The sequence below is a fragment of the Schistocerca serialis genome, chromosome 5 (genome assembly GCF_023864345.2).
Source record: "Schistocerca serialis cubense isolate TAMUIC-IGC-003099 chromosome 5, iqSchSeri2.2, whole genome shotgun sequence".
NCBI classification, from domain to species: Eukaryota; Metazoa; Arthropoda; class Insecta; order Orthoptera; family Acrididae; genus Schistocerca; species Schistocerca serialis.
In genome coordinates, this window is record NC_064642.1 from 260,299,833 (window position 1) to 260,322,870 (window position 23,038).

Consider the following 23,038-nt stretch of genomic DNA (forward strand, 5'->3'; position numbering starts at 1 on the left):
AGTTATTTGTCACCTTGGACTGATATTATGGTTTGCTACAGCACATACAGGACCAGCCTTAGGCATGTGTAACCTGTGCAGCCACAAGGGTCCCACGCCTCTAGGGGCCCTGGGCAAGGAATCAGAAGGGAACTTTAAAACATCAACTGAAATTTTGGTATTATAGATAAATTGAAAAAATAAACTAAGGTGTTTCTGAAACAACTTTTAATTTTAATATGAATGCAATGTAACTGAATTATATACCCACTGTAACATGACTACATAGCTACTAGTATACTTCACAGATAACTATTGCTGTATCGGAGTCAAGGGAACCAAGGACTATGATAGGGATGCAAGATTGTTATGTCTTGTGTTTAACATATGGCTATTGCTCATTCATAAATTAAAATATATCCAAGTCATTATCTCTCAGCTTCCCTCCAAGCTCTTGCAACTCACTGTTGTGGTTAACAATCAAGCATTCCATTCATCAATCAGCGGGTGACTGTCACAGAATAATTCGTTCATTGGCACGAGTTCAAGTATAAGTTTCCAGTTCACACTGTTTTGTGTGTTGTGTGTGCATTCTGTGTTAAGATATAGTATTTTTCCTGTGCTGTGAAGTTTAAAGTGCTGACAGGGAAATGTCTTATGTGAAGGGCAGATTTAGGAAATATAATTCAGGTACTCTAAAGAACAAGAAAAGGCTACATCATGAACAATTTTTGACCAATATCTTCACTAATTAAGAATAAAAATGTATTTTGTTTGGAAATGGTGATGGCATTAGCAGTAGCCACACATCATTTAGTGGTTTAGATATAAGTGTAAATGAAGTATTGGAACGCAAACCTCCTGCTATCCCACATTCCAGTAGGCTGGGAAATAATCACAAATCCGGACCCAGGTGCTTGACCTAATAATGTTAACATCGTCCATGACAGATGAAACTGTACAGAAAGATCCTATTAAAATTGTAAATTCTGATTGTCCTTTATATGAAAACAGAAGAAAATTCTCAACTCATATTTACTTTAGTACTTTGTTCAATGGAGAAATAAGGGATGGAAAATGGTTTGTGTATTCAACATTTACTGACAACGATTTTGTTATTGCTGAAAACTTTTCGGATTTTGTTCAAACAGCCTGTCGAGTGATTGGTTCATTAAGGAAAATGGCATCATGAGTATGGACAAACATTTAACCACATAATATATACAAAAAATGAACAGAATGTGAGGTACAGCTGGAAGAAAAAAGTCGTATTGATTGAATTAACCTTGAACTACTACAAAAACATAAAGAACACTGGTGTCTGGTCCTAAAGAGAATTATACTCTCCATCAGAGAGATGGCGCAGTGTGATATGGCCTTAAGAGGAACCAGTGACAAACTGATCAAGATAATAATGGTAATTTTCAGGGTTCGACTGACATGATAGGAGAATCTGACCCAGTTTTACAGGAACATTTAAAGTTGGTAAAAATCTATGAAACTATTTTTTAGTCATCAGTTAACTGTACTCCTGATCGCAATGCACAAATGACAATGATTGTTTGGTTTGTAAACTTAAAACAAAGAGACTGCAGAAGAACGCTTTCTCGACTTTCTGAATGTCACTCCAACAGGAAACCATTTTGTTGAAAATAGATCAACTAAGGCTCAATATTCACAATTGTTCAGGCCAAAGTTATGATACTGGTGCAAATATGAAAGGTCACTATCTACTATCATACATCACTAAAGTGATGTTCAAGCCTGAATCCTAAAGTGTGATCCAAGAGCATTTTATATGTCATGTGCTCTGCAGAGTCTTAATCTTGTGGTATCAGGTGTGACTACATGCACCGCAAAAGTAGTCACATTTTTTGGTATAATTCAAAGAATATACATTGCTTTTGGAGTGCAAACCTAACAGTGAAGAGACTTTAAGGTACTAATGGGGCAAATAGGTTGGAGAGTGTCAAAGCTACGAGGTACTAGGCAAGGGAGATGTAAAAGATGGCCTTCTTCAGATGAGCAATAGCACTGTTGAACTGAAAACAAAGAGTGAAGCATACTCGCTTTCTGTGAACAAATTAGAAAACTTCCGAATTTATTGTAGGTGTTGTCATATGGTGTCAGTTTCTCTTTATCATTAACACAGCAAGTACAGCACTTCAAGCAGAAAATGTGGATGTAAAAGTAGCAACTAAATCCCTCAAAAGTTTAGTAAGTTTATTGAGAATTTCCATGAAGAAGGTTTTGTTAATGCACAGATAAGTGCAAAAAATATACCTGAAAGTTTACTGACTGGGCCAAAATTTCAAGAAAAGAGAACTGAAAAGAAGATAAAGCAATTTGATTATGGAAGTGATGACATGGTTTGTGGGCCCAATTTCCAGAGGAGAAATACAAAACTGAGTTTTTACTACCCTGTAGCTGATACAGAATTGAAAAGTTTGAAAGAAATGTTTGGGCAACTGACTACATAATCTGAGAGATGGGGAGGTAGAAAGTAGAGATTATAAGCTCTTTTACTTAGGGGAAATCAAGAGTGGTGAAAATAGAGTAGGAATTTTGATAGGACAAAAGTTGAAAAATAAGGTAATGAAGGTACAATACATTGATGGAGGACTGATGATGATACGACTGAAGGGTAGTTCAAAAGATTTGGTGTTAATACAGGTATATATGCCAACCAGCCAGCACAGAGATGAGGAAGTGGAAGAATATTATGAGAAAATATAAGAACTCATTGAGAAATAAAACAGAAATGCTGCATTATCATCATGGGGGGACTGGAATGCAGTAGTGGGCGAAAGAAGAGATGAAGATACAGTAGGTTTTTTTTTTTTTCGTGGCATTTTAGGGCACAAAACATCTAAGGTCATAAGTGCCCAGCAAAGAACCAGAGAATGCTGGGACTGCGAGGGAAAAAACCATTATGAGATCCAATACAAAATGGAAGAAAAAAACAAATCTAAAACATCAAGATGTTACGGAAGAGTAACTAAACGATGTCGACAAGAAACCGGAGTCACCAGGCAGAAATCAAATCTCTTTTGCCATTTTACTGCATTTAAAAAAACTTAAAACGCAAGCCACAGCTCACACATCATCTGCTACAATGTCCGGCAAAGCGGGCGGCAGCCCGACCCTGAGACATAAGTGGCTAAAATAAGGGCAGAGGATCAGGAAATGTCTGACTGTTAATGGCTGGCTACAGAAAGGACAACTGGGTGCAGGGTCGCCACTCAACAAGTGGCGGTGACTAAAGCGGCAGTGCCCTATTCACAACCAAGCTAACATTACTTCCTCATGGCGAGACGGCCGGGAGGAAGTCGACCAGGCTGTTGGGAGAGGTTTCACTTCTCTGAATGTGCTTCCATGAAGGGAGCACCAATGGTAATGTGATACACTGATAGAGGAAAGTACAAATATCTTGTGAGGGAACAGAGTAAGAAGCGGGCCGACCGAGATGGACGGCGGCCTTGGCTGTAGTATCATCAGCGTCATTCCCAGGCAAACCAACATGGCCAGGAACCCACATGAACGTCACTTGGGCTCCCCCATCCGGGAACAAATGGAGGCAGTCCTGGATCCGTCAAATGATGGGGTGGACTGTATCGGGATCATTTAGACTCTGAAGTGCACTGAGGGAGACAGAGCAAATCACACAGCGAGCGAGCTGGTGCCTACGTACGTAGTGAACAGCCTGATAGAGGGCAAAAAGTTCTGCTGTAAAAACTGTGCACTGGTCGAGAAGCCAGTATTGAAACTTATCAGCCCCGACAACAAAAGCACAGCCAACACCGTGGGCAGACTTCGAACCATCAGTGTAGAAGAATATGCTATCGGCAAGTTGTGAGCAAAGTTCGAGAAATTTGCAGCGATAGGTCAGCTCGGGAGTCGAATCCTACGAGAATGAGCTGAGATCAAAATGAACACAAACCTGTGTCTGAAGCCAAGGTGGTGAAGGGCTTTCCCCTATTCAGAAAGTGGTAGGATGTGTGACCTGCAGCTGCTGAAGCAGGTGACAAAAGTGGATGCCGGGAGGCCGCAGAGAAGAAACGTACATCTCATACTGGCGGTCAAGAATGTCATCAAAAAAAGGGTTAAAGGTTGGGTGGCCTGGCATGGAAGAAAGCCGACACGCACACCTACTGAGTAGGATGTCGCGCCGTTATGTCAGTGGTAGTTCACCGGCTTCTGCATAGAGACTCTCAACAGGGCTGGTATGAAAGGCACCAGTGGCAAGACGGATACCCAAATGGTGTATTGTATTTAGACGGCGTAAGATAGAAGGCCATGCACAGAAGTAGAAAATGCATCCATAATCCAACTTGGAGTGGATAAGAGATCGATAGAGGCAGAGGAGGACAGTCTGGTCAGCCACCCAAGAGCTACCACTGAATACATGAAGGACACTGAGGGACCGGGTGCAGCGTGCCGCCAGGTAGGACACATGGAGTGACCAACTGAGTTTCCTATCAAATGTAGGCCCTAAGAACTTTGTTGCATCCAAGAACGGGAGAGCATTTTGGCCCTGTCACAAGGACAGTGGAAGAAACGCCTTGTACCGCCAGAAGTCGACGCAAACGGATTTGATAACAGAAAAGCGGAAACCATTTGTGACACTCATCAAATAGAGACAGTCCAGACAACACTGAAGACAGCTTTGTAGAAGACACGTCTGCTGGGAGCTGCAATAATAGCAAAGTCGTCCACGAAAAGAGAGCCGGAAATGCCAGCTGGAAAGCAGTCCATAATGGGGTTGATGGCTATGGCGAAGAGGACGACACTCAGTACGGAGCCCTGAGGCACCCCATTCTCCTCTGAAAATGTGTGGTATAAGGAGGAACCCACACGCATCCAGAAAACTCAGTCTGTTAAAAATTCCCAGATGAAAGTGGGAAGACGACCGCGGAGGCCCCATGTGTGCATAGTACATAGAATGCCTGTCCACCAACAGGTATCATAGGCTTTCTCCAAATCAAAGAAAATGGCCACTGTTCGTCGCTTCTGCAGAAAATTGTTCATGATGAATGTTGACAGCGTGACGAGATGATCAACCGCGAAGGTGTGCTTTCAGAACCCACACTGAACATTAGTGAGAAGATGATGTGACTCCAGCCACCACACTAATCGACCATTGACCATGTGTTCCATCACCTTACAAACGCTGCTGGTAAGGGAAACTGGACGATAGCTGGAAGGAAGAGATTTATCTTTACCAGGCTTAGGTAGGGGAACAATAGTAGCTTCACGCCAGAGCACGGGAAATACACCGACAGTCCAAATACTGTTGTAGGTATTGAGGAGAAAGCGTTTTCCCACAGGAGGAAGATTCTGCAGAATAAGGACATAGATTGTATCAGGCCCACGAGCAGAAGACCTGGATGAGGAGAGAGTACGCTCAAGCTCCCTCATAGTAAAAAGAGTATTGTAGCATTCTCGATTCAAAGAAAAGAGATTGCACAAGCCTCCTCTGCCTGTTTCCGGGGAAGGGAGGTAGGATGGTAATGGGTGGAACTTGAAACCTCCACAAAGTACCGACCCAAAAGCGTTGGAAACATCAACAGGGTCGACAATAACGTTTCCCGTCACAGTCAGACTAGAAATCGGAGAGTGGGTGGTAGCCCCAGAAATCCGGTGCAGACCACCACAAACAAGAGAAGACGGAGTAAATCTGTTGAATGAGCTGGTGAAGGAAACACAGCATGCTTTCGTGCTTTCCTTAATAGTGCGACGGCACTGCGCACATAGTTGCTTGTAGTGGATGCAGTTTGTTAACGTAGGATGACGGCGAAAAACATGAAGCACATGTTGTCGGGCACAAATCACACTGCCGCACTCCACAGTCCACCAAGGGACCGGGACCTGACGGGGAGAAGTAGTAGCACGAGGGATAGAGGATTCGGCAGCCAAGAGGATAACGTCCACAAGGTGCTCGACCTGATCATCGCAGTTGGGAAACGGTCGGTCATCAAAGACTGTCAAGGAGGAATATAGCCTTCAGTCAGCAAAAGAGAATTTCCAATGAGCGAGCCGCTGTGGCGGGGTACGATTGTATAGGTGAGTCACACATGGGAAGTGGTCACTCGGGTAAGTATCGGAAAGAGCACACACTCGAGACGTCAAGCGAGCTGGGCAGAACAGATCGAGAGGTCTAAGTGGGAATAAGTGTGCATGGAATCAGAGAGAAATGTGGCTTTGCCGGTGTTGAGGCACACGAGATTAAGATGATTAAGAAGATCCGCCAAAAGAGAACCCCTCGGGCAGGCGACATGCGAGCCCCAAAGAGGCATTGGTGTCACCGTGGAGCAGAAAGGGTGTAGGAAGCTAAGCAATAAGCTGCATCAGGTCTGCTCTAGTGACGGCGGAAGACAAAGGGATATAGATGGTGCAGAGTGAAAAGTTAAATTTAGGAAGGAAAATATGGGCAGAAACTGCTTGCAGGTGGGTGTGCAAGGCGATAGGACGATGACAAACATCATCTCGTAGAAGCACCATGACCCCACCATGAGGAGGAATCCCTGCCATAAGGGAAAGGTCCATTCGTAGTGAAGTATAATGGGAAAGAACAAAATGGTCTTGAGGACGTAGCTTGGTTTCTTGGATACAGACTACAAGCGGACACGGCGGTCGCAGGAGTAGCTGGAAGCCCACCCTGTTACAACAAAGGCCACAGATATTCCATTGTAAAAGGGCCAAAAAATTTAGGAACACCAGAGAATGGAGAAGAAACACTCACCTCATCAGCCACTTAGGGCAAGCCATCAAAGGAGGAAGGCCACTAGAATCCACAGTTGGAGGATCTTCGTCAATCAACACAGCAGGATCGATGGAACTTGCCCGGTGTCGGTCAGTTGAAAGGGACCGACGAGTTGAAGAGGACCAATGAGTCGGAGAGGGAGAAGACTGTTTGCCTTTGGATGATTGTTTTGGCTTTTGGCGATTGGCAGAAGAGCCAGACGGCCGCGAACTCGAGGTACGCAAGAAATCTTCCTGGGAATATTCCTTTTGGAATTGATGGTTTGCTGGCTGCATTGCAACCATCTTTGCCGGTGAGGGCGAAGAACGGGTAGCAGAATCTACAGCCCGGGAAGTGGGAGACGAAGTGTCAGCTTGAAGGCTTTGCCAACATTGAACTGAACTGTAAGTCGCAAGTTTGCGTAGCCATGTTTTTCGTGGGACGGGGAAAGGCTAACACAGTGCTGTAGCTTCCAGACGAAGGGGGAGGGGGGGGGGGGGGGGTGAGATACAGTAGTAAAATTTGAATTAGGAATAAGAAATGAGAGAGGTGAATGACTAATTAGATTCTGTAAAGAAAATTCATTAGCAGTGGTTTACACATTATTTGAACACCACAAAAGGAAATGTTACACATGGATATCAAATCTGAATGGTAAAGATATCATTTGGACTACATCCTGATACAAAAAAAACGTTCAGGAACTGTTTGAAGAATGCCGAAGCTTATCCAGGAGCAGATATAAATTCAGACCACAACCTAATAGTGGGAGAAATACAAGTGAAGTTGAAAAAGGTCTGGAGAGGTAAAGCAAAAGAAAGACTAAACATAGAAAGACTCAAAGAGCTAGGAAAGGCATCAGATTTGGAAAACAGATTTATGAAAAAATGGTAAAGATTGATGAAAGGTTAATGACAAATGGATAAAAATGAGGGAAGGACTCATGGAATCTATCAAAGAAGTACTAGGAGTTAGAGTATCCCAAAGTACCAGGAAAGAATGGATAACAGAAAACATGTTGCAAAGGTTGGAAGAGCGAAGAAAGTGGGAAAACGTAGAAATTGAAGAAGGAAAAAAGATGTACAGGAAGCTGAATAATGAATTAAGAAGAGAAACTGAAGAAGCAAGGGAAAAATTGATAAAACAGAAATGTGATGAAACAGAGAAAATGGAGATAGATGGAAAGTAAGAAACATTGTGTAGACTGGCTAGTGAGATAGTTTTTGAATGTAAAAGAAAGAGGAATAACATGGAAATAGAAAGAGTGGATGGTACTCTAGCAGAAGAATCACAGGTGTTTTGAACAGATGGCAAAAATATATTGAATGCATGTATAAGGGGGATGAAATAGAAAGCGAAATTAAGGTTGAAGCGGAGCAATTTGTGCTGGAAGATGGAAAGGGCCTTACCATCTTGGAAGCAGATGTAGAAAAGGCACTGAAGGAGATGTAGAATAGGAAGGCATGTGGAATTGATGATTTGCCAGCAGGACTATTGAAGAATCTGGGAAATAAGACAAGAAAAGAAATAGTCTACCCCTGTAATGAGACATATGATGAAGGGGAATGGCCTGAGGACTTCCTTGCACCAGTTATTATACCAGTAGAGAAAAAGAGAAACACTAAAAAATGTGATGAGCACAGGACCATCAGTCTAATTTCTCATGCAGCTAAGGTGTTGCTGAGAGTGTTGAACAGAAGGCTATATGGCAAGCTGGATAGAGGGATTGCAGAGGAGCAGTTCGGATTTGGAAGAGGAAAAGGAACAAGAGATGCTATTGGCCTTAAGAACTATAGGGGAAAGATATATGGAGAAAGGTAGAGAAATCTTTGCTGCTTTTATACAGGGTGTTACAAAAAGGTACAGCCAAACTTTCAGGAAACGTTCCTCACACACAAATAAAGAAAAGATGTTATGTGGACATGTGTGCGGAAAAGCTTAATTTCCATGTTAGAGCTCATTTTAGTTTCGTCAGTATGTACTGTACTTCCTCGATTCACTGCCAGTTGGCACAATTGAAGGAAGGTAGTGTTGACTTCAGTGCTTGTGTTGACATGCGACTCATTGCTCTACAGTACTAGCATCAAGCAGATCAGTATGTAGCATCAACAGGTTAGTGTTCATCACGAACATGGTTTTGCAGTCAGTGCAATGTTTACAAATGCGGAGTTGGCAGATGCCCATTTGATGTATGGATTAGCACAGGGCAATAGCCGTGGCGCTGTACGTTTGTATAGAGACAGATTTCCAGAACGAAGGTGTCCCGACAGGAAGACGTTCGAAGCGATTGATCGGCGTCTTAGGGAGCACGGAACATTCCAGCCTATGACTTGCGACTGGGGAAGATCTAGAATGACGAGGACACCTGCAATGGACAAGGCAATTCTTCGTGCAGTTGACGATAACCCTAATGTCAGTGTCACAGAAGTTGCTGCTGTACAAGGTAACGTTGACCACGTAACTGTATAGTGAGTGCTACGGGAGAACCAGTTGTTTCCGTACCATGTACAGCGTGTGCAGGCACTATCAGCAGCTGATTGGCCTCCATGGGTACACTTCTGCGTATGGTTCATCCAACAATGTGTCAATCCTCATTTCAGTGCAAATGTTCTCTTTACGGATGAGGCTTCATTCCAACGTGATCAAATTGCAAATTTTCACAATCAACATGTGTAGGCTGACGAGAATCCGCATGCAATTGTGCAGTCACGTCATCAACACAGATTTTCTGTGAACGTTGGGGCACGCATTGTTGGTGATGTCTTGATTGGGCCCCATTTTCTTCCACCTACGCTCAATGGAGCACGTTATCATGATTTCATACGGGATACTCTACCTGTGCTGCTAGAACATGTGCCTTTACAAGTACGATACAACATGTGGTTCATGCACAATGGAGCTCCTGCACATTTCAGTCGAAGTGTTCGTACGCTTCTCAACAACAGATTCGGTGACCGATGGATTGGTAGAGGCGGACCAATTCCATGGCCTCCAAGCTCTCCTGACCTCAACCCTCTTGACTTTCATTTATGGGGGCATTTGAAAGCTCTTGTCTACGCAACCCCGGTACCAAATGTAGAGACTCTTTGTGCTCGTATTGTGGACGGCTGTGATACAATACGCCATTCTCCAAGGCTGTATCAGCGCATCAGGGATTCCATGCGATGGAGGGTGGATGCATGTATCCTCGCTAACGGAGGACATTTTGAACATTTCCTGTAACAAAGTGTTTGAAGTCACGCTGGGACGTTCTGTTGCTGTGTGTTTCCATTCCAGGATTAATGTGATTTGAAGAGAAGTAATAAAATGAGCTCTAACATGGAAAGTAAGCGTTTCCGGACACATGTCCACATAACATATTTTCTTTCATTGTGTGTGAGGAATGTTTCCAGAAAGTTTGGCCATACCTTTTTGTAACACCCTGTGATTTTGACATAGTTCAGTGGAATAAGCTGATGGATATTTTGAAAAGGAAAGGAGTAGATTGGAAAGAGAGATGCCTAATACAGAATTTACACCAGAAAGTAAGGGTAAGGATTGGAAATGGAATGTCAGAAGGAAGCAGCATTGCATGAGGTGTTAGACAAGGTTGTTGCCTCTCCCCACTGTTGTTTAAAGCATACCTTGAAGAGATTATTGCTAAAAGCTTAGATGGGAAAAGAGGAATATGTATTGGTGGAAAGAGAATAGAATGTATAAGATTTGCTGATGATATGGTACTAATGGCAGAAAGTGAGCAGACAGCAAATAACATGCTGAAAGATCTGAATGGAGCTTGTGTGGAATATGGGATGCAAATAAACACAGCAAAAACAAAGAGTATCTACCATTAACCAAGTAAGTGCATTTAAATATCTTGGAAGTACAATAACTGAAGACTTGAGATGTCACCAGAAGGTGAAAACTCAAACCGCCATAGCAAAGGAGGCATTCAACAGAAAGAGGGACGTCGAGTAGATGTGCAGAACTATAGACCTATATCTCTAACGTCAATCAGTTGTAGAATTTTGGAACACGTATTGTGTTCGAGTATAATGACTTTTCTGGAGACTAGAAATCTACTCTGTAGGAATCAGCATGGGTTTCGAAAAAGACGGTCATGTGAAACCCAGCTTGCGCTATTCGTCCACGAGACTCAGAGGGCCATAGATACGGGTTCACAGGTAGATGCCGTGTTTCTTGACTTCCGCAAGGCGTTCGATACAGTTCCCCACAGTCGTTTAATGAACAAAGTAAGAGCATATGGACTATCAGACCAATTGTGTGATTGGATTGAGGAGTTCCTAGATAACAGGACGCAGCATGTCATTCTCAATGGAGAGAAGTCTTCCGAAGTAAGAGTGATTTCAGGTGTGCCGCAGGGGAGTGTCATAGGACCGTTGCTATTCACAATATACATAAATGACCTTGTGGATGACATCGGAAGTTCACTGAGGCTTTTTGCAGATGATGCTGTGGTGTATCGAGAGGTTGTAACAATGGAAAATTGTACTGAAATGGAGGAGGATCTGCAGCGAATTGACGCATGGTGCAGGGAATGGCAATTCAATCTCAATGTAGACAAGTGTAATGTGCTGTGAATACACAGAAAGATAGATCCTTTATCATTTAGCTACAAAATAGCAGGTCAGCAACTGGAAGCAGTTAATACCATAAATTATCTGGGAGTACGCATTAGGAGTGATTTAAAATGGAATGATCATATAATGTTGATCGTCGGTAAAGCAGATGCCAGACTGAGATTCATTGGAAGAATCCTAAGGAAATGCAATCCGAAAACAAAGGAAGTAGGTTACAGTACGCTTGTTTGCCCACTGCTTGAATACTGCTCAGTAGTGTGGGATCCGTACCAGATAAGGTTGATAGAAGATATAGAGAAGATCCAACGGAGAGCAGCGCGCTTCGTTACAGAATCATTTAGTAATCGCGAAAGCGTTACGGAGATGATAGATAAACTCCAGTGGAAGACTCTGCAGGAGAGACGCTCAGTAGCTCGGTACGGGCTTTTGTCAAAATTTCGAGAACATACCTTCACCGAAGAGTCAAGCAGTATATTGCTCCCTCCTACGTATATCTCGTGAAGAGACCATGAGGATAAAATCAGAGAGATTAGAGCCCACATAGAGGCATACCGACAATCCTTCTTTCCACGAACAATACGAGAATGGAATAGAAGGGAGAACCGATAGAGGTACTCAAGGTACCCTCCGCCACACACCGTCAGGTGGCTTGCGGAGTATGGATGTAGATGTAGATGAAAGAGAAGACTGTTATGTGGCAAATTAGATAAAAGTTTAAGGAAAATGCTTGGCAAATATTTTGTCTGGAGTGTGACATGGTATGGGTTAGAAACATGGATGCTGAGACGAGAGGATGAAAAAAAGGTTAGAAGTATTTGAGATGTGGATGTGGAGGAGGGTGGCAAGGATAAGCTGGATGGAAAGAGTGAGTAATGAAAGAGTATTGGAAAGGTTTGGTGAGAGAAGATGTCTGCTGAAGATTATAAGAGAAAGAACTGGTTGGGACATTCATTGAGAAGGGAGTGCTTGATAGCAGATGCTTTGGAAGGACTGGTTTGTGGGAGAAGATGGAGAGGAAGACGGAGATACAAGATGATAGACGACATAAAAGGAAGAGGAAATTATGCGGACCTGCCAGAGTTCTGGCAACTCGGATCACGGACTGCTACATGTGGCGGTGCTGTAGGGACAACTTATGGCTCTCCATAAAGTGTAGTACCTGGTTTGACAGGTCTAGGTTGGGCATGTGAGATAGTGTTGATGACGTATTATTTTTGTTATGGATCCTCCCATAGTTTTTGTACACATGAGACTGGTGTTAGTGAGAGGACAGTTTAAGACTGCTTTTAATTTTGTAGGGAAGTTTTTTATGAATATATTAAGTACAGGGGTCAGTTGGGTGTGCCTGGGGTGGTTGCGCAGGTTGACGAGCCGCAGTTTGGGAAGAGAATGTATGGGAGGGGTAAGTCTCTGGTTGGTTTACGGGTGTGAGGGGCTGTTGTATCTGGGGGTGGTTTTTCAGAGTGTGTTTTTAGGGTTTTGGAGGGGCACATGAAAAGGGAATTGGTGGGATTTATTGAGGAATTTATAGAGGAGGGTAGCACAATAGTTTCCGATGCTATCTCATCTTATAGGTGGTTGGGCCAGAGGGGGTATGATCATTTAGTTGTTAACCATAGTTTAGAATTCAAGATTTATGAGACCGGGGCATGCACAAATACAATAGAGGGGGTTGGGGGGGGGGGGGGAGGTTAAGTCAGTTATTGGGAGGGGAAAGAGGCGTTCTTCTAACCTTCAGTCTGATTTAGATGAGTATTGTTGGCGGAAGTGCATCCCTGGAAACTATTGCATTTTTCACTTTTTTTAAGGGCTATTAGTAAAATGTATAGGCCGCAGGTGGTTGGTTAAGGATGTGTTGTGAGGGGGAGGGGGTTGCTGTGGCTCAGGTGGGGGTTGTTGGTAACGTTTGTGGAGGTAGGTGGGTGGGGGATGGTGGTTGTTTTATGATTATGTTGTGGAGGTTCTATTTTGTTGCAGTTGCTTTTGAGTTGTAGTGTGTGATTGAGATCTGTTTATTTTTTGGTTTTTCTTTGATTTTGGGGGGAGGGTGGAGGTTGGGTTGGGAGTGGGGGAGGTTGGTAGGTTGTGGGTGGGTTGGGAGTTTTTTTTAAGGCTGTGGCTGTGTGTGATTGTGGTGTCTGACCTCTTGTGTAGAGCCAGAACTCTTTTGTGGTAAGAAGTCGTTTTTTTGGTTGTATTTTTCTTGTGTTATGATGGTTGGTGGGGTATTTCTGTGTTCTTTGGTTGGTGGTATTTACTGCATGTGTTGGTGGTTGATGTTTTGGTATTGGCAGTTAGGGTTGATTTACATATCTTTGGGGAAGTAGTTGATTTAAATTTTATTGGTATCATTAGTTGTTTTTGAGCTTTATAGGTAATGGAAAGTGTCTGATTTCAATATGTTCTTGTAGCTATGTGTGTTTTGGTATCATGAGCTGCTGTTGACCTATATAGATCAAGGGAAGTGTATATAGTGCTTTTGTACAGATTTCACAAACCTGTAGTTTTACGCAGGGTATAATACAAAGGTAAAGCCACACTTCTAAGAGAAATACCTCACAAAAAAAAAACATACATGCATCCTTATGAATTTTATTTCCATGTTGGAACTATTTCCTCCTTTAGTACTGTTACGTGTGTCATTCTAGCATTGTATTGAATCCTGGAGATACAGATGCAACCCTGGAGCATAGACACACAGTTCTGCGGCATTCCACAAGATGAAGATTCTTTGAATCTTCTACAAGGGTTTGATATACAAAAACTTTCAAATGTCCATATGTGGACAAATTTAATAGGACGTAGGTCCAAAAAATACGGAGGCCAGGGAGTTTGTCCACCTCTTCCTATTCACCTGCCTCCATGTATGAAAGTGTTTTATGTCATATGTTCTGTTTCCTCATTTAGTCATAATCCATTGTAGATGCCTCATACAAAAAAAAAAAACTGTGCCCACTAGTTGGAAAAATGCACAGGTCACCAGTATCCTTCACATATATTTGTTGTAGAATCTTAAAATATATTCTGAACTCAAACACAATGAAGTTCCTCAAACAGAATGACCACCTCCATGCCAACCAGCATGGATTCCAAAAACATCGACCATGTGAAACTTCACTTGCACTTTTCTCATATGACATTTTGAAAATTGGAGTGAGGATGGCAGGTAAATGTAATATTACTTGATTTCTGAGAAGCATTTGAATCAGTACAACACCTACACTTATTACCAAAAGTATTTGTGACTGGACTGAAAATTTCTTGGTAGAGAGAACACAACAGGATATCTTGGAAGTGTGTCATCGGCAGATAAAGAAATAACTGTGGATGGGCCTCAGGGAAGTGTGTTGGGACCCTTGCTATTCATATTCTACACTAATTACACTGCAGACAATATTACTAGCCACCTCAGTTTTTTTTTTTTTTTTTTTTTTTTGTTTTTTAAAAAAGATGATACAGCTATGCATAATGAAGTATTGTCTCAAAATGCTGCACAATTACCCACTCAGATCTTAGTAAGGTTTCAAAGAGGTGGAAACACTGGCAACTTGCTTTAAATACTCAGAAATGCTTGTGCACTACACACAAAGAAAAAAATAAGTGTAGTACCTATGACTACAGTATTAATGACTCACTACTGGAATTAGTCAACTCACACAAATGTTTGGATACAACAATTTATAGGTATATGAAATAGAATGGACACATATACTAAGTTGTAAGTAAAGCAGCTGACAGAATTTAGTTCACTGTTAAACCGTTAGGGAAATGCAATCTGCCTACAAAGAGAAATGCTCACAAGATGTTATGGGACCCATCTCAGAATATTTTTCAAGCGTGTGGGACCCTTACAGAATAAGACTAACACAAGATATTGAATGTATAAACAGAAGGGCAGCAAAAATTGTCACAGATTTGTTTGCTGCATGGAAAAGCATCACAAGGTGCTGAAAGAAGTGAACTGTCAGAAACTTCCAAATAGATGCATACTATCCTGAAAAAGCCTGCTAACAAAATTCAAGGAATGACCTTAAATGATGAATATAGGTATATACTACAAACTTCTATATGTGTCATTCCCATAGGGAGCATGTGGATAATGTTAGATTAATTACAGACTTTGTATTAGTGTTTCCCTCATGCTTAGTAAGTGAATGGAATGAAAAGGAGCACTAATAATTGATACAGTGGGAAGTACCCTCAGGCAAGCATATCACTTACTGTTCCGCAACTGAAAATTCCCTCTACAAAGGGTGAATCACAAAGAAATGAGTTCTACTTTCATGGAGAAATGTTTTTCTTTTATTCTTGGGTTACAGTGTCATCAAAACAGAAGATGTTGTGGATGGTGCCATTTACTTTGAACAGTTGGTGTTGTGTGCATAAATAACTGATTAAATACATGAGTACAACTTGATACCACATCTCTTAACTCTTCCAGACACTGCCAAAACATGAAGTATTTAACAAGACAGCCTCGCTACATAAGACTGACTATAAGTTAGGAACCATAGGGAGTAGTGATGGCAAACTCAGTTGTCATTCACCTCAGATGTGTAATTGCATAGCTTCGATGGCAGGACTCAGAAAACATGCACTTACAATGTACCACAGCATTTCTGTAGGGTGCTGCTGAAGATAAAGGTTCATGTGATGAGTGAACACAACAAATCAAGAGTCAGATTTGAATAACCATGCACACTTGTAATTTCCTATGATTCGTTAGGAAGTCAGCTGGTATTCTGTTTCACTCAAAGCAATTCAAGCTCGGCTGTTAGGTCCAACCCTAGCCATAGCCTTGACATTCAGAAAAATGAGAAAAATATTTGTAGCAACAAAGACTATAAACGTCATTGCTGCTGATTTCACTCACAGCAATTTAAGCTGTGCCATTAGGTTACAACTAACAGCCACTTCCGAAATCATGACATATCCGGGAAAACACAGCATAATATTTGTTACAACCCTGATTATAAGATCTAGAAACTTTCATTGGATACCATATAATATCAACCAACTGGCTACAACCAATGATGAATTGCCAACAGCAGCATGCAACAGAAGAGCCATAGTATACCATAAGTGCACTACAGGTAGAACAGGACTCTGCCCAAATAAGACAAACATATTTTGTTCAAGTGCCAGTAAAGCACAAAGATTCATCTAGTTACATAGATTTGCTTCTTCACAGGCTATGAAACTTACACTGCTGGGTCAACAGAAGCGTCCGATCCCACACGTCGGCTTTGACCCGTGACGTAAGGTTGTTGTCATGTGTGACGTCATGACGGAGCGGAGTTTGGTTTGAGTGTGGCTGTCTCCAGTTCTGTTTTATCTTATTTTATTTACTTTTCTGATCTGTTCGTTCTATCTCGTGAGATTTTTTTTTTTTTTTAATTTAAAAACACTTATTACTTATTTTAATTATCTGTTTCCTCGAATTTCTGTTTTAGTTTATTATATTTAGCTTTCTGATCTGTTCGTTCTATCCCGTGAGATTTTTTTTTTTTTTTTTTAAAGACAAAAACACTAATCAGCTACTGAAGCATCTTTATCTTCTATGGGTTGCAGGGGTTACGACCCCTGGGGAGGTGGGTGGGTATTCATACATGGCTGTCTTCACTTACACGTTGTAGCTACGCAAGGCGTCTAAATTTGTTTATATTTAGTTTGCCCCCCACCCAAAACACCCCATTTCCCGCGCTTGTCCCGTTAGTGTCATTAGGCTTCTTGTGGAAAGTGTGTGTGTTTGTTTTTGTTTCCACCATATTTGTGACGTCATGGGTCAAAGCAGACAGGTGGGATCGGACGCTTCCGTATTTCCACACTGCTATTACCACTTTTAAGAAATAATACTTTTCTATAATATGTTTTGCAGAACATTACTATTACAACAAATTCATGAAATAAGTTGTCCAATATCACAGACGGCATTTGTCTCAACTCACAACCTTTATGAATACGAATAATTCCAGATTTTCCTTAGTAGACATCAAACAATATAAACTGTATATTAAGGATGGATTATCACTTTAAAAAATTTTACAAACCACTAAGTTCGTACATACAGCAGAACTCATACAATACAAGCACGTAGAAGAGACGTCCTTTTAAATTAACACGTTGCCTGTAGTGTGGCTAACAGCAGCCACAGCAGGTGGCTCTGCTATCCTGCCGACAGCCTTGTGGCAGTCAATGGCCGAGCGGTTCTAGGCGCTACAGTCTGGAACCGAGCGACCGTTACGGTCGCAGGTTCGCATCCTGGCTCGGGAATGGATGTGGGTGATGTCCTTAGGTTAGTTTGGTTTAATTAGTTCTAAGTTCTGGGCGACTGATGACCTCAGAAGTTAAGTCGCATAGTGCTCAGAGCCATTTTTGAGCAGTCAATGTGTTAAATATATTTTAACATTCAAAGTCGTCAATATTTGTAAATTCTACTACTGTCTTGAGTGTTGTGTAATTTACAAGGTCTAAATGATTGAAACACTGGTAATTATTAATATTTGCCAAAACTATTTTTCAAAAAGCTGCTTTGAGAATGACCAACTAACTCAGTTAAATGGCGAACAAATGAAAATAAGAAACTCCTTAAGAGAGTACTTGTTACAAGAGGAAAAACATCCTTTGATGCTCTGAATTCTAAAAGTACACCTGATGCCTTACATGATTCTTTGATGTTCTGGATTCTAAAATACACCGGATGCCTCACATAGTTCTCTCAGTAATTATGGCCTGTCAAGATTACAGCTAGAAGCAAAATGATCTCCAGTTCCCAAATGCAGACCACTTTATGGTACGTACAACACAAAAAGACAAGAGTCCTTTATTGAAAAATTGCTTTTTCTGATCGTAACATTGGGGAGACTGAGAAGATTATCTTAATGTATGTCCTACAAAAATACACTTGCTCCAGCAAATACAACTATTAGATCTTTGTTTTGTTGACCAGGAACTTTACTCGACAGGACGAAAAACTTTTATTACACAAATATTATTTGCATAGAACACAGAATTTACAATGACAATTCCAGCGATATATATGCAGGTCAGTTTCTACTGTCGTTTAAAATTTCTGTAACATTTACGAATGAACTAAGGAATTGGAAATCAAGAAAACAAAATATAACAACAATAAAAAGTGCAATGGCATGATGACTGTGGACTACATGTTTACATTAAAAGCAACTGACACCTGACGGTTAAATCAGGGAATTTTATGAAAGCTGTTTGGAGCACTGACTACTACAATCTATTAATATGATATGAAAGGCATATTTCTGTCTGGTTCTACACATGCTTAACCTATGACAGCACAGACTACACATACAGTTAATAACTGCAAGGTCACAAATATTAAAGAAATTTTAACAACTTTCTTGATACAGTAATTTCATCATCAGCGTGCACTCATGCTACCTAGGAAAAAGAGTATCCTATTTATGATGTAACACGTTATTGATGGTTGTCTATTAATAAACAGCCCAACACACTAACAACAAATAATAAAAGGAAACTGAAATAAACATTTGAAAATGCATAAATAAAGAACATGCAATAACATGTGATATTAAAACGGGCAACACAATGCTTCTAATGATACACAATGGGCTGAAGTATCTAGTGGGCTAAATCAAAAGGGTGACCGAGTACTGCAATGTAAGGGAGAACCGCAACCCCTAGGGGATTTACCTCCAGGCAACTTGGAATAGCAGAAAATTGAACGTTACGGCATATACGCTGCAAATAAATCAAGTATTCGCGAGGCCTAGCTTATTAAAATTATTTTTCGCGTTAGCATTAATTTTACTTTTGCGTTTGCACTTCGTAAATACTGACTATAATACGGTAAGTGCTACTAACACGTACATTTAAACACCTGCAACTTTCTCGTTCATATTTCTCCACTATGATTTCCTAAGATCTTCGTCTGCTCTACTGTTTATTCTTTTTCAGTTTTAAGAGGCACAAATATGTCCGTCGTCTGTAAATGATAGCATAAAACAGCTTATGCAATCGAACATCTACTGTCCGTCTGAGGTATATGAGCCTTTGTGCCAGATTCATTCAGCAGTATGACTTCAAGCGTAATTTCAACGCGTTGTAGCAAAATGGTGCGCGAAAGTTACACCGAAAACTTGACAAACTTCAGACACAGCTGTTTATAAACACTGAACAAATGAAAGTTCAAACTGAAGCCGGTCTAGACAAGGAGGTTAGAATATTCATTATTGAAATCTCCTTGGGTCCAGACATAGATTAATAATATCTCTGGAGTGAGCATTGAGATCTGCGCATCTGGTCAACATTACTCTGCGAGTGTCACGTGATCTCGAGAAGACGCGGTTTTTTTTGTGCTTGCGACTTAGGTCGAAACACCTAATATTACAGTTATTTGTTGCGTTTTCACCATTCGTTTGTTCGGAACAGCAATAGAGAATTATTGTATTTGCTGCAGGTGCAAAGAGAAATACATGGACGGAGAAAAGTTGGTGTTGTATGCATACGTTAATGTACCGATAGCGTTCTGTGCTGTTTTGTTGCATTTTGAATAAATATTATAATCTATTATTATGTGCGCAAAATTTGTAGGATTATTGAGCAAAGTTTTTGGTCAACTCCTTCAGACATTTCTTGGTATCTGTGTGCATAAGAGGCAAGAAATCCACAGCTCAAAAAATGGCCTTTTCCTTTGACAGTGGTGAATCTAAAAAAAATGCTGGTAGAAGAAAGACTTTTTTCTTTTTATATATTTCTGACAGCTTTCACCCGCTTAATTTAAGGCCAGTTAGTTTAAACAAATTTATTTCCCGAGGGTACCATGTAATACACTGAAACAGACTGGTGTTTTATACAAAATAAAAATGTTTGTGAAATATTCCACTCTTGGTTGGATAACATGTGTGTGTGTGTGTGTGTGTGTGTGTGTGTGTGTGTGAGAGAGAGAGAGAGAGAGAGAGGTAGAAAGGGAGAGAGAGAGAGAACTGAAAGTAAACAGGAAGTTAAATATATGTGAAATCAGGGTTCGTGAAATATGTTACGCTGGAAAATATGATGTGCTGTACTGAGTAAAATTTCAGCATTTTTCTGAAATACATTTTCGGTACAAGTCTGATCCAGAATACTTCGTTTATTTATTATCGCAACACTAGCATCCTCACACCAAGTCCTGTTTTGCAAAGAGGTCAATAAGAAATCAACAGACTGAATGTGAACCATAATAAATTTGAACAAAAATCACACACACACACACATTGTAATCAAAGAAAAAAATTCAGCTGCCTTTTTGGAATTATCTTCAAGTTGTTGTTTTTACCATTTGATTAACAGGCATGAAACAATAGTAGATTATATGCCATCAAAATCACGATATACACCTCAACGGACGACACTGTGAAGCATAAGTAAATGTTATGGAGGCAGCAGTATTGTAAGTTCATGCGATCTTAAGTGTGTTGAGGAGGGAGTGAGAAGAGAGTGAAACGTGTCATATATATTTTTAATATTGGGGATGCATTTCGCTTTCTAGTACATTTAACCAGCGATCACAATTTGTAGTTTGTAATGTAGTGCGAGTATGTACATTAAATGCACTAAATAAATATGTCAGAGTGTTACTAGTAAGCAAAATTGTGCTCCGGTCTAGTGAAAAGAGGAAAGTAAATATACAAAAACTGGACAAAAACAATGAAAAAGTAGGTGTTATAATAGGTAATTTGGGGTAAATTCAATATTTTGGGGGCACTTTCAAAGGCACTGAGTTGCCATTAAGCCGTTTTGCAATGCTATCTCAGTAAAAATTTTCCTCAACAGCCCCAGCAATACCATACAGTTCTGTATAAGACTCTAAAGATCGTTGTGGCTGTCCCAGATATCGAAAAATGAGTGCATGTAGGCTGTGACCCTGGTCGCAAAGAAGCAAAACTACCTCTTCATTTTTCTCTTCAAAGATAAAGGGTCCAGTTTATTATAGGTACTAAATGAAAATAGTTATGGTGTTTACGATGTGTCTATACCAAATCCATGGCACCTAGAAAGAGAATCTGTTTGTACTGGCGATGTAGAGTCATTCTAAATGTACATGGCGGTTTCCAGACAAACCCATGGCGTCCCAAAATCATATGACCAGGGTGGCTATGACAAATCTACAGCATCCTGAGATCACATGACCAGGGTGATTATGTTGACAAGACAAAATCTATTCTGTGGATCCGAATTCTCACTCCACAATTTTAGAATAATATTGTTACGAGTTTTTATCTTGGCAGTTGTATTTTCAAGATGTTTTCTATATGAAAGGGTGCAATCAAGGATGACACCAAGGTGCTTAGGGTACTTGTTATGACAAAGAGTGTGTCTGTTAAATTTCACTCTGTGCTCCACATTAGCTTGTTTGTTTCTCCAACGGAATGTACATACTTCAGTTTTACTTCTACTAGCTTTCAGTCGCACCTTCTAAAACAGGCGCTCTTAACGGCTAGATCTTGTGTGAGAATTGTCTCCGCTTGTCCAAGATCCTTTGTTCTACAAGCAAGTGCAATATCGTCTGCGTAGCAGAATTTTATTGACCTGGTATTGGGGAGATCGGAGATAGATAGGTTGAATAATAGGGAGGCTAAGACAGAGTCCTGTGGTAACCATTACTTAATTTCTTCTCCTTGCTCACATTTTCTCCCAAGTAAACACTGAAATATCTATTTTTTATCATGGTTTTGACGAGAGTTACAGTTTTTCTTCATCAGATTGCTTTTAGTAATTTGTAAGTCATCCCTTCTCTCCACACCGTGTCATATGCCACAGTAGTTCCACAAATGCGACAGATGTCTTTACGTTTTCTTCGAAACCAGCATCTATGAAAGTTGTTAGGACCAGTACCTGGTCGCAGCAACTTCCATGTGGCCTGAAACCCGCTTGCTCAGCTGCCACATATACCAGAATCAAGCCGCTAATTCTGTTATAGATGAGCAGCTCAAAAGGAAAATTGGTCTTTAACTTTGAGGGTGGTCAGTTGGTTTACCTGGTTTCAAAATTGCTAGTATTTTTGTACTCTTTAGCTCGTTAGGCAATGATCCAGTGTCTAGGATGTTGGAGAAGAGGCGGATCAGCTATTTTTTCCCACCATTATCCATGTTTATCAGAAATTCAGGATTTATATTATCCATGTGCTTTACCATGTTTAGTTTTTTCAAGGGCTCATCCAATTCAATCAGTGGAAATGGTGGAGAGAAATTGGATTCGTTTGGGCACTGAGCTATTAGAGATATGAGTTCTTGTTTTATTTTAGAGGTATGTTGTTTGTCACAGGATGATCTAGACGTTTTAACTATATGGTTAGTGATTTGGTTACCTGAAATACCAGGTTTCTGCCCAGGTTTATTGGAGGCTCCACTAAGCTTGCGCAGAAGGCTCCATTCCTTTCTACTTGACTGTCTGAAGTTTACATTTTCTACCATCTCACACCATTGCACTCTTCTAGCAGAGTCAAGACTATGGAGGAGGTCGTCTGCAATATCGCTGTTCATAAAATTGTCCACTATGTTCATTCCAGTGTGGTGTATATTCCTTTCTGCACCCACGATAGATAAACTTCTTAGCAGCAGTCCCAACGAATCGAGGGCAATTTACGGTTCTGGTGAAAAAAAAGAAAAAAAAAAACAGATATATTTATCTAGGTGGTCAGCAAAACTCCGCCAATCATCACTGCGGAAATTCCAACCGGGTCATGGTACAGATTCCGCTA

At 40.9% G+C, this 23,038-nt stretch overlaps 1 protein-coding gene across 1 annotated transcript in view; it reads right to left on the reverse strand.

The window, feature by feature from the left end:
- LOC126482317 (uncharacterized) overlaps positions 1–19,546 on the reverse strand; it is a 429,037-nt gene extending 409,491 nt beyond the window's left edge. Inside the window, exon 1 of the mRNA XM_050106359.1 lies at positions 19,168–19,546. The gene's annotated coding sequence lies outside the window, so the exon portion shown is untranslated. The remainder of the gene's footprint in view (positions 1–19,167) is intronic.
- Positions 19,547–23,038: the final 3,492 nt, after the last annotated feature.